At 44.2% G+C, this 13986-nt stretch overlaps 1 protein-coding gene and 1 pseudogene across 3 annotated transcripts in view; one reads left to right on the forward strand and one right to left on the reverse strand.

The window, feature by feature from the left end:
* Positions 1-6307, reverse strand: part of ZFAND6 (zinc finger, AN1-type domain 6) — a 99236-nt gene extending 92929 nt beyond the window's left edge. For all 3 annotated transcript variants that reach the window (XM_006888245.1, XM_006888241.1, XM_006888239.1), the window contains exon 1: positions 6063-6307. The gene's annotated coding sequence lies outside the window, so the exon portion shown is untranslated. The remainder of the gene's footprint in view (positions 1-6062) is intronic.
* A 4426-nt stretch (positions 6308-10733) lies between these two features.
* Positions 10734-12707, forward strand: LOC102867149 (annotated as a pseudogene).
* The last annotated feature ends 1279 nt before the right edge of the window (positions 12708-13986 follow it).

Consider the following 13986-nt stretch of genomic DNA (forward strand, 5'->3'; position numbering starts at 1 on the left):
ATGGGAAAGTCTGCTGTTAGGGACCTCTCCAAAGTACTGAAGAGCAATGGTGTCTCTCTGGAGACTAAGGTGCGTCTGATACAGGCCATGGTCTTCGCAGTCATTTGTTATGCATCAGAGAGTTGGACAATGACTAAGGAGGATAGAAGGAGAATTGATGCCTTTGAGCTGCAATGCTGGAGAAGAGTATTGAGAATACCATGGACTGCTAGGAAAACAGATTTGTCCTGGAGAGGGTTAAACCGGGTGGCTCCTTGGAGGCAAGGATTCTGAGGCTCCGTCTGAGGCTCCAAAAGATCATAACCATTGAAAATCTTATAGAGGATAGCTTCACTCTAATGTACATGAAGTCATCCTGAGTCAAAACTGTCTTTACAGCAACTGCTTTTCTATAAAGTAGTAGCTTTCTTTCAAGGCAACAACAACAAGAAAAAGATGAGTAATTTTTAATTATTAAAATAACTGAAAAGTGCAGTTATTTATTTCATCAAAATAAATTCCACATAAATTAAAAAAAGATGTGAAAACAAGAAACCAGTAAAGTTATCTGTATAGAATTTTTTAAATAAAAAATAAATAAAATCAAAGTAGAAGCTATGTTGTTAATAGATGCCAGTGACTCAAGAGCCACTCAAAACGATAAACTATGAACCTAAATTTCTTAAAAAGATAAATCTTGAAATACACTGTATTTCACATTGTAAATACACTGGTAGCATAGGAGGCTCAAAACCCCCAGCTACTCCACTCCTTGGGAGAAAGATAGACAATGCTCCAGTTAGGATTTACAGCCTTGGAAACCTGGTGGAGCACTGCCCTAAGGGGAGTCAACATGAAGGCAGTGAGTCCGGCATGGTTTTGGACTAAACAAATTAAGAGCTAAGAAAAATAACTGTATATGCAGCAATGTCCTATTATAAAGATATAAAAGAAGTTATCACAGAATAACACACCCCACCCCTAAAATGGGAACAAGAAAAACTAAAAAGTATTCAGCATCAGTATCTTTATTTATCATTATAGTTAATTTTTAAAATATATAGTAAGAACTAGGAAGGGAGGCAGGAAGTAAGTGTAATGCCCAATATTGGTAAAGATAAGGAGAAAAATGTATATTCTTTTGTATTTTTTCCAACTTTGTACTACTGATGGTAAAAAAAATTAAGGACAATTTGGTACTATTTATGTAAACTCCTTAAAATGTTCAAATACTTTGACGTACATAAATTTTACAACTTGGGAGTTCTGGTGACCTAATGGTAAGAAACTGTACTGCCAACCCATGTAGTTCAAATTCACCAGCTGTTCCATGGGAGAAAGACAAGCAATCTCCTCCTGTGTGATTTACTCTCTGAAAACCTGCTGGAGGGTCAGATATGGGTTGGTTCTGACTTCACAATACATAGTATCAACAAATACTAAATGCAAAGAAATGATGGGAAATATCAAAGATTTAGCTCTGTGGTAATCATTACCATATTATGTAACAGGGAAAGGATAAATTACAAATTTTAAAAAGCACAAATTACACACAACAGGTAACTGTTACAGTGCTTTCAGAAGACAAAACAGTCTTTGCAAAATCAAGTCTTTAATATCTGGGGATGTAATGGTAAATAGGAAACTTTGAGTCTCAAGGGATTTTAAATTCAAGCAGAGGAGAGACAATAACCAAATAAAGAAATAATTTCAGACAATGGGTTTATGACGAAATAAGATAGAGACTGACATAGTCTCCAGGGAGCTGCATTACTAACCCGAAGTTGTCTCCTGTTTGGTGGTTCGAATCCACCAACTGCTCAGTGGGAGAGAGACTGGCAGTCTTCTCCTGGGTGATTTAAGGCCTCAGAAAACTTGTTGAAGGGTCAGCTATGAGATGGTTTCGGCAATGAGCTTTTGGGAACTTGGTTAAACAAGGTGCTCAGGGAAGGTATCTCTGAGAGGCTGACAGCTGAGAAGAAATTTGATTGACTGTTCTAGATAGAATAAACAGCACCTTTAAGGGAACAAGTTTGGCACGTTTAAGAACCACAAAAAGGCAGTTTAGTTGTAGGCTGGATGAGTCAGGGACGAGTAGTAGAAAAGAAGCCTGTAAAGTGGCAAGGATAGGGCAGCACTGTCCAACACAGCAGCCACTAGTCACTTTTGGCTTCTCACCAAAAAAAAAAAAAATTCAAACGCACTGTCATCAAGTCGTATCTGACTCACAGGTGACTCGCCGCTGGGTTTCTGAGACTGTAAACAGCACAAAAGGGGACTGCCAATCTTTCTCCCCAGAGTCACTGGTGGATTTGAAGGCTTGGTTTTCAGTTAGCAGTGCAACTACACCACCAACTGAGAAGTATTATGAGTGAAACACACACCAGACTGTGAAAATAGTATTTAAAAAGGAAAGTAAAACATCCCATTAACAATTTCTTTTTTTTTTTTTAACAATTTCTTATACTAAGCATATATTGAAAAGATACTTTTGGGCTAAATGAAATACATTTAACTTGTTTTTCTTCTTTGAGTAGTATGGTTGACATTGAGCAAAAGAATTTTGGAAAATTTGAAATACTGTGCCTCCTAATGGACATTTCCTGGTTTAGGGTATCATAAGCCACAGTACAAACTCTGAATTCTACTTTATGTACAATTAATTTAGAAGATCTTAAGAGGGTTCTAAATATGCAAAGAAGTCCAATTTACACTTGTCACCATACTCTACAGAAGCAGCTAGAAGAGACTGTAGAAGAGCAAAATTTGAAGCAAAAATACTCATTAGATGATGACTGTACTATCTTATGGCCACCCATCTGCCAGTTTGTTGCTGTTGTGGAAACTATGGCGCTGGTATTCAACTACCAGCAGGATTACCCATGGTGGACAGAATTCACAGGAGCTTCTGGGCTAAGGCAGTTTAAAAAGGCTTGCTGATCTACTTTCAAAACTTAAACAATCACACAAGAGTCCACAATTAAGGTTGCATAGTGGAATGTACTTGGGGCAGTGGGAGGGGTGTGGTGGGATTGTGTACCAGGGAGAAAGTGTTTCTTTTACTTTCCAAAGGGAGGAGCGAACTGGGGGCTGGGCAGGGAGAGAAGTGCAGCAATGAATGAATGGAAAATCCAAAATCTCTGTAAATGTTCATGAAAATTATTAAAAAAAAATTATTAAAATAAATAAAACCTTAAACAATAAGTCTTATGGATTACAATAAAAAATTGTTCAACTTGGTTGTTGAGGGCAGGAGATCAGAAGGGATCAATCCCTAGAGCTAGACATCATCAAGTTTGGTAAAGTGGAAAGCCAGTGAAGGCAAGGGAGATTCTAGATTAGACAGATCAGCACAACGACAACGATGTGCACACGACCATGAGGATGTACAAAGCTAAGCAGTCTTGCTGTACATTAGCTCATTATGAATTACAGTCTGCTAGACAGTCGCTATCTACACCTAATAGTGATTAGAATTAAACTTTTTATTTTTTAAGGATAAAAGTAAGAGAGGGGGGAAAAATGAACAGAAAGACCAAAAACATACTTGCCAAAACCTTAACAACAGTTAGTCTAATGGTTTTATTAATGACTTTTTAAACTTTCTATTACTTTTGAAAGTTTAAAAAATACATTATTACCCTTATAAAGTTTTTAAAACTCATTTTTTTAAGAAAAAGAGTAATAAAAAAAATCCTCATATTTGAAAGCCACCTCTCCTCTCCGATCTTCAGAAACTTAAGGAAGTATTGCTTGCTATCTTATTTGTCACAGAATTGCTGCTAGCATGATAAAGAGATTCCTCTGGGAGCACACATGGGGGGAGGGGACTTTAATAACTCTGGCTAACAAACTATAAAGTACTTAAATGTGCAGTTGACATTTCCTGGAACACCAACCACACTTTGTCCAAAAATGTTCCGAAGGACATTTTTACTGTAATTCCACTAAAAACATCTTGGTCCTAACTGGTTCCCTCGAATACTCTGACAATTGACTTATGCTTTCTATCTAAATTTGTGCAAAACTGTACCATTAAGGAGTACTTCTCCTTTGTGTGAGAATGCTAAAGTACAACAGACATTTTAAATAATTTGCCAGAGATTAAGAGCACAGTTTGGAAGAACAGAATGATTTACACACAACCTAGGCTTACCCTCATCCCCAATTCAATTGCATTTGAAAAAAGGAAACTGCTAGTAGTGCCAGACTTACTATAATACAATGTGAAACAAATAGGTAAGTTACACATTGATTAACAAAGATCTGATTCTCATTCAAATGTTCAATAATGATGAGCCATCACTGTGGCTATGAATCTTCCATTTATATGTAATTTAAGGCCCCATTGTTTCCATTCAAATGATTTCTAGTATTTCAATCCATTCTAAACTGCCTAAAATACTGTGTATTGTAGCTACTTAAGTATTTACAACTACTCTAGCCAGAAACAAAGAATCCAGTTCTAGAAGGAGGGGAAAGGAACAAAAAGTCCACAAATGCCCATAAATTATCACAGATAAGCACAATATTATACAAAAATGAAAATGAGTGAAGCAGAAAAATAAACCAAAACACAGTGTGTGGGCATACAAATAGGTAAAACTTTAAAAGGCAAGTTAACAATAAATACAAAATTCACTAGACTATGAAGATTATTACTTCTATGAAAAAGGCAGAAATAAGAAACCTCAAAGAGAATGCATGTTCTGGCAAAGTTCCAGTTTCTTGTTTAGGAGAAGAGAGCAAAGATTTTTACTGTATTTTACAGCTTTATGTTATATGGTGTAAAGTGTATTTATGCCTTTGTATATGTTAAATATGTAACATTTTCCCGTTAACTTTTGAAGAGTTTTAATGACTTGAGGTATGAGTGACATATAATAAATCATACACGCTCAAAGTGTAAATTTTGTTAAGTTTTGACATATGTATGTATAGTCAGAAAAGTACCACCTACAATAAAAATAATATATAACTTCCTAAAGTCCTTTTATGTAACTTTAATCCCTGCCTCTCTTAAATGTATTTTTAAATGTGTAAGGGGGAAAAAAAAATCTAAAGAACTGCTCTAGAAACTTAATATATTCATTTTGGTGGGGGAGGGGACAAAGGGAAGGACTTTCCCCAATGAAATAAACTCAAGTACCTGTAAACTGGTAGTTAAGAGCACAACCGGTGATATAATTACAACATAACTAACCTTAAACGTTTATAGTACTTTACAAAGAAAAATCTAATTACGGATGCAGGACTATTACAAGACTCTTGCAAAGTTTTTAGGACGAACATTTTAATACCAATTGCCTGTTCTAGTATTCTAAATATGCAATTAGCACCCTATTAAAAACATGAGTATCATTTCAAATATAAGATCTTTACGCAGTTCCTTAGCTACTTGTTTACGCAGGCAAACAATAACTTTGTTTACTTCGAAAGAATTGATATTCTGAAATCCAAAGCAAAATAACATAAACTGAGAAAAGAGACGAACTTCCGTCCTTTGCCAGCCCAAAGGCAGTTGGACACGCTAGCTTTTCCCCTCTTCGCTAGCACTGAAAAACAAGGCAGGTGGAAAAACATTCCAAAAAGGACCTCAGACTTGGGAGAGGCGGGGCGGAGACATAACCAGTTCTGGTGAGAAGGACGCCGTAGGGTGCTCGGGGCCCCTCTGACCCTCCACCCGCTAACTTCGGAAAGGGGTCAGGGTGACGATCACTGTCTGCCTCTGCGGAGAGCGGGGTCTCCTGGCCACCCCTGGCGCGACCATCTAGGCGAGAAGCCGGCCGGGGCCACGAGCGCACGGCACGCGTCTGCGAAGAAGCTGAGGGCTGCCCGGGCCCAGGTCGCTTTTCCCGGACCAGGAACCCGCTCGCCTTAAGGCAAACGCCTGGCCGGGGCGCGAGAGCCAGAGACGGGCTCACCACCTGCTGCGCCGGCCCGCCACCCTCCGCTTCCGGCTCCCCAGCGCCGGGAGGGGCCGGGGGCGGGCCTCGCCTCCTTTCGCCTCGGCCCGGTGGGGGAAGGGGTCGGGGGGAGGGGCAGCTGCGAGCCGGCCGGACCCCAAGTGCCGCACTTCTCACCTGGCGGCGGCTCTCTCCGCCTGACGCTCTGCCCGCCGCTCGCCGGTCGCCGCCGGTGAATGGGGACAGGTGAGGCAGCAGAACCCCAGCTCGCTCCGGCCCCGCCGCCGCCGGCCCGTCCGTCCGCTGTTTATTAAACTTTTCTGTTTGGTTGTTCGTCCTGTGACGCGACTGCAGAGGAGACTCCAGGATTGGTTCACGCCAAGCGCTGACGCCGCACCCTCTCCGCCCTCAGCCTAATTATTACCGGCCCGGGCGGAGCAACTAGCTGCAGGAGGCGGCGCTAGATCTCGGAGCGTGTGGCGATTGGCCGAGGCCCAAGCGATGAGGCGGGGCGGAGTGAGGAAGGAGCTCCTCCGCCCATCTTGCCTTCCCTGTCCTTTCTTTGCCCTCCTTCAATGGCCCATCCAGCCAAGGGCTCTCTCCTTCTGATGTCCGTGGGAGGACAGTTCCGGGGATACCGCAGGGATTTAAAAGGTCTGATAATGTAGGCTCAGGCCCCTCTACCATTTAAGGCGCCGGGAAGAGTTGACACTCCACCTGCCCGTTGTGCAAGAAAGAATTGTGATCTTCTCTCCCCTAGGTGCAACACTCTGTCCCTGTCTTTGCAAGCTCAAAGTCCGAACTCTGGGTGCCTACTGGAAAGTAGTGCTCTGCCCTAGATTGAACCAGAATTGAAGAGAAGCAAGACTTATACGCGTGCAACACATGCACGCTTGGGCACATGAGCTCCCACGACTACTCCTTGTTTCCAGACTTTTAAAAAAGTGCAGTTCTCTGTTACCTGCTGCTTACTGTGGACCTGAGCACTGCACTGGAACGGAAAGAGATAGAAAGGGTGACTTCTCCAAGATTACATTTAGCCTTGGGGCTCAGGTACAGCCCAAGAAAGATGTGACACCTACCTAATTCCAGTTCATTATGTCCTACCCTGAGTGAGAAGTTTGAATGAGAAAGACAGGTAGGAAAGGGACAGAGAGAGCCCTAAGGATCTTGTCTTTGTTTTTATATTTGATAGTTCCCCACGGAGTTTTTTAATATATTTGATTTTTAAGAATATTACATTAAAATGCTGCTTACCTTGATTATTGAGCTTTTTGGTGCTTCCTTAAATGTGCCTGAGATGAATAGGCCTCTTCCTACTCACAGTGCTGATGATTCATAGTTCATTTGGAGGAAGATTTTGACAAAGGTTAGGCATCTTGCAGTTAGCCTTTGAAGACAAAAACAAAAAACAAATTGAGTCAAGTGAAAAGATAAGACATAGTAGAACTGCCCCATTCAGTTCAAGAAGCTGTAAATCTTTGTGGAAGCTGACTACCACATCTTTCTTCTATAGAGTGGCTGGTGCGATCAAACCCAAACATTTAATCTCTAGGTCACCAGGGCTCTTCAGCTTTTGAATAAGATATGATTAATGATAGAAGGGAGTAATTCCTGGAACAGTAAAACAGTACATATTGGCCTGATAGCCTAGAGGTTGCAGGTTCCAGCCCACCCAGAGGCACAATGGAAGGTGTGAGGTTACAATGAGTCAGAATAAGTAGGAGAAAAAGAGGTTTAAAAAAAAAAATCTTAAAAGAGGCCATGATTCTGGTTTCTGCAACTGTCCTGAAAATAGTAGGATGTCCTTTCCTAAAGAGGAATTCGGAGAATGCAATTCAGTTTTAATAAAGTGTGATGTTGTGATATGCAGGGTATATTATTCAAAATGGCTTTCCTTCGACTTTGACTATCAGGTGGATGAACAGGATCAGACAAACAGTGCGTGTTAGTCTATCCACAAGATTATCTAGTCTTGCTATTATTTTGGTCTAATTTGGCCCCAGAAGTTTGGGGATCTCACCACCAGCAAAGAAACAGCAGACAATGCAGCATGTATTGTCCTCAGGTCCAGAGATTCTTCCTCCAACAAGCAGAAGAACCACAGCAGCCACAAGAGAAAAGCAGAGACCCAACATTGAAACAGAGATGACCTTGGACTGCTGCCCCAGGGACCTAGAGCCAGGCTTGTTGGAGGATTTGGAGAGAGACACTGGAATCAGGAGGACTAAGAGAGCTTTGTTACAAAGCTGCAAGGCTGAAAGCTGAAAGGCCTGCGAACACAATTCAGAAGCTGTCCTCACTGAGAAATTATATTTTGTTGCAACCTGAATTGTAACCTGTTATCTTCCCTAATAAACTCAATAATAGTGAGGATGGATCCGAGAGATCTATGTAACAATTGCAGATTTCAAACCTTGTAGGTTTGGTGATGAAATTAGTAGAAGTACAAGAGCATGGGGTCCATGTCTGACCTTATAAGAATTAGTTTTATATTTTGGATGTTGTTGTGGAGTTTGTAGAGGTCCGATAAGGCCATCCCCACCATGCTTTTTGTCTTTTGGAGTTCGAAGGTGTTTAGATGACAACTCCTTCCAAGGAATGGAAAAGAATGTAATGTATAAAATTGAGCTTAAATTTCTAGTAAGAGAACAGTGGCAAATGAGTAATTAATCACGACATTAAAGCATCCAAAACTTAAAAAAAAAATTCAAATACTGGACTAATGAAATAAAAGGGAATCCCCCTCCCTAAGGATATCACCTCTGTAAATGAAGACCAGTGTAGAGAGATATATTTAAGGTCAATTATAACTAGTCTTCAAGCCAAGTTCAATAGAGCTTTTACTTACCTGGGTTTCTTTCCACATAGTCTTTCACAACACAGAGGTTTCGGGGATATAAGGAGTGAGAGCTGATGCTTGACCCTCTGCTGACCACTTTAGGTCTAGCATAAAAATCACTCAGTGTTTATATTCACTTGATCAAAATTCATAAGGCCTATCCAGATGCCAGAGGTGGAAACTTCAATTTTTGAATCAAGGAACTTAAAAAAGATGAGTGGTCTTTTAGCACTCCACCCCCAAACAAACTATACTAATGTTGAGAAGAATGAGAATTCCAAAACACCTAATTGTGCTTGAACAAACCTTATACCTAGACAAAGGAGCTGTTGTTTGAACAGGAACAAAGGAACATTGCTTGGTTTAATATCAAGAAAGGCATGTGACAGAGCAGTGATCCTTTCTACATACCTGTTGAATCTATAGCTGAACAAATAATTGCAGAAGCAGGATTTTACAGAGCAACAAACATTAACATAAACTGAAGAAGGAAACAGACAACACTACTATAGTACTTGGAGACTTCAATACACCACCCTCGAGAAAAGATATAATTACCAAAAAGAAACTCAACAAAGATGCGGAAGAATTAAACCACACAATAAGCTGATATTAATAGGCTAATTCACCCAAAAAGCACAGTACACCTTTTTCTCCAATGTGCACGGTACATTCTCCAGAACAGATGACATTTTAGGTCACAAGGCAAGCATCAACAAATTAAAAAAAACATAGAAACAATACAAAGCATCTTCTCAGACCACAACGCTACATAAAGGAGGGGGAAACCCATACATTTGGAAGCTGAATAAAACCTTGCTTGAACATAAGTAGATACTAGAAGAGATAAAAAATGAAATTAAAAAGTTTCTTGAAACAAATAACAACAAAAACACCATTTAGACGACGACTCGCACCTCATCTCCCTGGGCGGCAAGGACGCCAACATCTTCCAGTGGCGAGTGCTGGGCGCTGGGGGCGCGGGGCTGGCAACGGCCACGCCCTCACAAACCCTGTCCCTGTCGCCCGCCTCCTCCCTGGACATCTGATGGCGGCCGGACCCAGGCCCCCAGCTTCTCCGCGCGCCCCCATCCCACCGCATCTCCCAGAACTAGAGGCCGAGGCTTCCCGCGACTTCGAGACATTCCCTAGCGCGCCTTTTCCCAGAAGAGACGAATGGACCCCAGCATACACTGTACAGAGCCACTGCCCGAGCCGGGAGCCCCCAGCTTGGGCCCGACTCCAGCTGACTGCAGAGGGGGCAATAAACCAAAACTAAAGTGGCTTCCCGGGTCCTTTTGTGGGGCATGGCAGGGGCGCCTCGGGGGCCCCATGGGGGTGGAGAGGCATGCAGGAAGGAGAAGGGAACTTAGATTGACTTATGCAAATAACAGGCAAAGCTGCTAGCAAATGAAATCGTTAAGAGCCAAACCACACACGTCTTTATTGGCCGCTGAGCTCCAGCGAGGAGAGAGTTAATCTCTCTCCCGCCTTCTGGGGGCGGGGCCGAGCGGCAATGGAAATCACCGAGAACGGGCTGCGATTGGCCGAAAGGAACTTTTCCGGAAGTACGCCATCTGTGAGGTCATGCTCTCCGACCTGAGCCGAGGGCTGGACCTTAGTCTGCAGACCGCTAGAAGGTGTTCCTGGGGGAGGCTGCTCAGAGACTGGCAGGACCAGCTTTCCGGGCGGCCGGCAGGGCCCAACGTCTAGTGGGGCTCGACGACGGCGTGGGGGAGCTGGAGCCTGGCTTCGATCCGACCGAGCTGAACTCGTTCCTGAAGGAGCTGAGCGGACCGGCGCAGGCCTTGGAGTCGCGGGCCGTGAAGCCCGAGCAGCGGCGACAGCCGCGAAGGCTGAAGCTCTGGAGGCGCGGGCTGCGTGGGCCCGAGCAGGAATCTCGTGAAACGCCAGTCCCGCGCCGGGGGCTTCGCTTGGACCCGCACCCTGCGCTTGCGAACTGCCGGGACCCCTTTGTGCGGCTGGAGTCAGCGGCGGGAACGGCCATGGCGGCCAACACGTACCGAGTGGGGGATTATGTTTATTTTGAGAACTCCTCCAGTAATCCTTACCTGGTTAGACGGATTGAGGAACTCAACAAGACTGCAAACGGAAAAGTGGAAGCAAAGGTGGTGTGCCTTTTCCGGCGAAGGGACATCTCCAGTAGTCTCAACAGCCTGGCGGACAGTAATGCCAGAGAGTTTGAGGAAGAATCAAAGCAGCCAGGGGTGTCAGAGCAGCACCGGCATCAACTCAAACACCGGGAGCTTTTCCTTTCTCATCAGATTGAATCCTTACCGGCCACCCACATACGGGGGAAGTGCAGTGTGACACTTTTGAACGAGACCGATATCTTGAGCCAGTACCTGGAAAAGGAGGACTGCTTTTTTTACTCTCTGGTATTTGATCCAGTGCAGAAGACCCTCTTGGCTGATCAGAGGGAGAGCAGAGTTGGTTGCAAGTACCAAGCTGAGATCCCAGATCGTTTGGCAGACGGAGAATCCGACAATCGGAACCAGCAAAAGATGGAGATGAAGGTTTGGGGCCCAGACAACCCTCTGACTGACCAGCAGATCGACCAGTTTCTCGTGGTGGCCCGAGCTGTGGGAACCTTCGCGAGAGCTCTCGATTGCAGCAGCTCCATCCGGCAACCAAGCTTGCACATGAGTGCAGCCGCTGCTTCCCGAGACATCACCCTGTTTCATGCAATGGATACATTGCAGAGGAATGGCTATGACCTGGTGAAGGCCATGTCGACCTTGGTGCCCCAAGGAGGCCCAGTGCTGTGTAGAGATGAGCTGGAGGAATGGTCAGCTTCAGAGGCCATGCTGTTTGAGGAAGCCCTGGAGAAGTATGGGGAAAATTTCAATGATATTCGCCAAGACTTTCTACCCTGGAAGTCACTTGCCAGCATAGTCCAGTTTTACTACATGTGGAAAACCACAGACCGGTATATTCAGCGGAAGAGATTGAAAGCTGCCAAAGCAGACAGCAAACTGAAACAAGTCTACATCCCTACCTACACCAAGCCAAACCCCAACCAGATCATCTCTGTGGGTTCAAAGCCTGGCATGAATGGGGCTGGATTCCAAAAGGGCCTGACCTGCGAGAGCTGCCACACCACACAGTCTGCCCAGTGGTATGCCTGGGGCCCACCCAACATGCAGTGCCGCCTGTGTGCCTCCTGTTGGATCTACTGGAAGAAGTACGGAGGATTGAAGACACCCACACAGCTTGAGGGGGCTGCTCGGGGTAACACGGGGCCACACTCAAGGGGCCACTTGTCCAGACCGGAAGCCCAGAGTCTATCACCCTATACCACCAGCGCCAACCGGGCCAAGCTCTTGGCTAAGAACAGGCAAACATTCCTGCTGCAGACCACAAGGCTGACCCATCTTGCCAGACGCATGTGCAGGGACCTGTTACAGCTGAGGAGGGCCGCCAGGCGACCTTACGCTCCTATCAACGCCAATGCCATCAAAGCAGAGTGCTCCATTCGACTTCCAAAGGCCGCCAAGACCCTCCTGAAGATTATCAAAGATCTAGTGGCCCAAGCACCTTTGAAACCAAAAACACCTCGGGGCACCAAGTCACCTATCAACAAAAACCAGTTGACCGAAAATCGAGGACTGGGGGGCATTGTGGGGAAAAGAGCCTATGAGACTATGGCAGGAGTAGGGGTCCCCTTCTCTGCCAATGGAAGACCTTTGGCCTCAGGGATCCGCTCAAGCTCACAGCCAGCAGCCAAGCGTCAGAAACTAAACCCAGGCGATGCCCCTAATCCTGTGGTATTTGTAGCCACAAAAGATACCAGGGCCCTGCGGAAGGCTTTGACCCACCTGGAAATGCGAAGGGCTGCCCGCTGGTCCAACCTGCCCCTGAAGGTGAAGCCACCACTGATGGCAGTGCGACCGCCAGTTCCTCTGCCCACAGCAGCACATCCTGCCAGCACCAATGAGCCTATTGTTCTGGAAGACTGAATCTGTGGGGCAGGAAGTGGTCTGAGAGGTGGAGGGAGGGTCTGCGCCTTGGGCACCCCAACCTCCTGGTATCAGGAGTGAAGCCTGTGTCGGAGAGAGCAGGAATGTGTCCCTGGAGGGGTTGGGTGCCCTCTGGTGGCACCATTGCTGAGCTTGTCCCCTCCTCATGCTTCTGTTCGCCTGGTGATGGAGGACTGACTGCAGGAACCTGGCTTAGGCGGGAACCTGGCTTTTGTGGGTAGGACGCACAGTTTGTCTTGGACAGTTTTGGGGGGAGGATTTTTTAATTTTTTAAAAAATTTAGCCCCCCTTTGAGAAAGGGGGAGGGGAAGAGTAAACAGATGTTAGGTGGGTGTACCTGATTGGGGGAGGGGGGTGTGCACTGCCATGTCAATTTTTTTTCCTAATTGGGGGTTTGTTTTGTGTCCGGTGTCCGGACTTCCCTAATTGGAGTTTGAAGCCCTTAAGCTGGCATCAGCCCCAGCCCACGCTTGCTCTTTTCTTCCCCGCCTCCCCTCTGCCTTTTGTATGCCAACTCTCAGATATAAAGATCTTTTGTCCGTTGTTTTAAACCTTGGTTTCTGTCATTGGTTCTTATAGGAACAAATAAAAAGCTCTTTTCTTAAAAAAAAAAAAAGAAAAGAAAAGAAAGAAAACACCATTTACCAAAACCTCTGAGGAAAAGACCAAACAGTAATCAGAGGTCAATTTATAGCCATAAGTAAACACATCAAAAGGCAGGGGGAAAAATGACTATTGACTCTTCAACCCAACATCTCCAACAAATTTTGAAAAAGAACAGCGAGAAAACCCAACACCCTCTAAAAAACCTGAAATTATAAAAATACGAGCAGAAATAAATGAAATAGAAAGCAGAAAAACAATTGAAACCACCAATAAAACTAGGAGTTGATTCTTTGAAATTGTTAATAAAATTGACAAACCACTGGCAAAACTAACAAAGAAAAAGACACAAATAATCTAAATAAAAGATGAAATTGACAATGTCACAACAGAACCAACCAAAATAAAGAGGGTAACATTGGAATATTATGGAAAAACTACTCAAATATGGAAACCTAAAGGAAATGGACAAATATTTAGAAGTTCACAAGCTGACTAAACTGATACAAAAGGAAATTGAACACAAGAACAAACCCATTAGAGAAAAAGAAATTAAACGGTAAGAAAACAACTTCCAGCCAAAAAAAAGTCCTGGACCAGATAGTTTTATAAGTGAGTTTTATCAAACATTCACAGAAGAACTGTCACCAATTCT

Source organism: Elephantulus edwardii, unplaced genomic scaffold (assembly GCF_000299155.1).
Source record: "Elephantulus edwardii isolate Elephantulus edwardi_28Jun2011 unplaced genomic scaffold, EleEdw1.0 scaffold00066, whole genome shotgun sequence".
NCBI lineage: Eukaryota > Metazoa > Chordata > Mammalia > Macroscelidea > Macroscelididae > Elephantulus > Elephantulus edwardii.